At 38.4% G+C, this 2,358-nt stretch overlaps 1 long non-coding RNA gene across 1 annotated transcript; it reads right to left on the bottom strand.

Annotated features, from left to right (window-relative positions):
* Nucleotides 1-6: 6 nt before the first annotated feature.
* Nucleotides 7-2,352, bottom strand: LOC135565901 (uncharacterized). Its single transcript, XR_010461875.1, has 3 exons — nt 1,906-2,352; nt 1,628-1,733; nt 7-1,446 (listed from the first exon to the last, which is right to left on the bottom strand). It is a non-coding gene; the product is annotated as an uncharacterized LOC135565901 (long non-coding RNA).
* Between the last annotated feature and the right edge of the window lie 6 nt (nt 2,353-2,358).

Here is a 2,358-nt window from a genome sequence, read left to right as displayed (position 1 = left end):
ATTGTTGCATGTCGCGTTTGTATTTTTTGTTCTGTATACTTGGTTTTGTTCACCAGCTTGAAAAAACAATATTGTTGGTTATTGAAAATATATTTCACAGTGGTTTAGATGGTACAATGATTCTCTATACTGTGCGTGCTTCTTTTGTCACATAAACTGAAATTAGGTAAACTATTATATTTTTTTGCAACAAGGAAATGGCGGAGCGATTTTTGCCAATGGCCACCAACTTTCAGCATGCGGCTTCACAGTGAAATGGTTGCTTACGAACCTTCCCAACGAGTTTAAAAATAACAAATACATTATTTTCACGTACAAAAACAGCACAAATGTCAATAGCATTTCGCTACATCCGCAATAATAGTGTATGTTACCCATAGCATTTGTTTTGACCGTTAAACGGATGCTGTGTAAAAGCAGGAAGTTGGCTACAAAGGCCCCTTGTCTTAAATGTATATCAACCTACCTTATTCATTGTAGATTCTTCCGTTATTGTCGATTACAGACATCCGGCGAAGTTGGGAATATATATAACCAGATGGGAATATTTACGTCTAGTCTACTGATATTGTAGATTAGGGAGGTAGAGGTCTGAGACGTTATATTTCAACACGTGGCTCTCTGCCCAAAATCACAAGACAAAAGAGCCGAGGCTCCGCCTTCACTTCCGATGTTGTGCAGAAAAGCCCCCCCCCTGCCAGAATTCTACGCACTCAATTCTTCATTCAATTCTTCACTCAATTCTTCACTCAATTCTTCATTCAATTCTTCATTGCTGCTACTTGCTTTTTTTTGTTCTTCACTCAGTTGTCAGTTAAGCCTCTATTTCACTGATCTTAGAAGCAGAAATAATTGTACATGTGTGTTCTTCAAGGCAGCTGTCAGTGATCACTGCGTTTCATTTTATTTATTTTTTAATGGCGGTTTGATCGCGGGAAGAGGGGGGCACTAGTAATGTCTGCAGTTTTCGGTTTGGCTATTTGTTTCAAGTGTATTAGTCTATTAAAATACGTCTCTTCGCCAAAATGCGTCATCTCTCCCGTGTCAACTAGTAGTTGTTCTGAAATGTTTATTGCTTGCCTACATTTGACTCCCTCCTCTGTTTAATATAACACACATACATTAATTATTCATTTCGGTTGCCTATCCTGACATGAAGTTTGATCTGTAGAAAGTATTTGACTCTAGTGACAAAATTAAGGAAATTTTCTTCGATTTTCTTGCCTACCGAAATTCATGTATTTTAGTGGCCATCTAGTCAGAATGTGGATCAAAGATAACCTTGAAAGATCCATATAAATCTTTTTTTATATACAATTATATGAAATTGAACATACCAGTGTTTCGGAGGGGAGTGACTGCTATTTCTGCTATTTCTCTCATGATGTTAACATCTTTGTCCATATTTGAAAAGACAATCGACACCTTCAGAACACATTCAGCAAACTGGGGGAACAATTTGATGGGCATTTCAGTTTTCCCAACAAAATTATGTTACAATTTAAGATTATAATTAGCAAGTATTCAATGACACAGCTATAATATAATTTGACAGTTCTGTTTTAGCCTTTAGTCAGTACACTTTCACTAGGTTATAATTGTACATTATTTATACTCTCATACTTACTTTCAAGGCAAAGACCCCACAAGAAGTAACATCTTGTTGGCGTGGGTGAGGAAGGGCACCACACGCCCATCTGAAGATACTACACCCCTTCTCTCTCAGGAAGGATCTGAACGTATATGTTAATAAAAAAAACAGCATTTTGAAACACTTTATTGATTAAAATATAGAGATGAATAACTGAGGGGAATCTGAGAATGCAGGGACTCCAACAGGGTGTGAGTTGAAGTCGTCAAATCTGGAGCTGACAAGGGCTGGGATGTAAATGATGTGTGTTTTACCTGGGGTTATCTAACATCTGAGAGCGGGCAGGCAATCCTTAGGGATGGAATGTAAATGACGTGATCATCTGGGATGATGTAAGAATGAGAACAGGCAGGCAATCCTTAGGGATGGAATGTAAATGACGTGATCATCTGGGATGATGTAACAATGAGAACAGGCAGGCAATCCTTAGGGATGGAATGTAAATGACGTGATCATCTGGGATGATGTAACAATGAGAACGGGCAGGCAATCCTTAGGGCTAGAATGTAAATGACATGTGATTGTCTGGGATGATGTAACAATGAGAACAGGCAGGCATTCCCTCGGATGAAGAGCATCTCTGTGTTGCTGATTATGTGCTGTCATCCAGGTGGAAATGTCACCTGTACATCTGATGTAGGAAAAGAGATAAGTTGAGTATCCTGTGAATATGTTTATGTATATGTATTTGTGTGTGTGTGTGTGTG

The sequence above is a fragment of the Oncorhynchus nerka genome, unplaced genomic scaffold (assembly GCF_034236695.1).
Source record: "Oncorhynchus nerka isolate Pitt River unplaced genomic scaffold, Oner_Uvic_2.0 unplaced_scaffold_10860, whole genome shotgun sequence".
Classification (NCBI taxonomy): Eukaryota; Metazoa; Chordata; class Actinopteri; order Salmoniformes; family Salmonidae; genus Oncorhynchus; species Oncorhynchus nerka.
The sequence above is the reverse complement of the archived record's forward strand: the minus strand, read 5'-3'. Positions and strand labels throughout refer to the sequence as shown.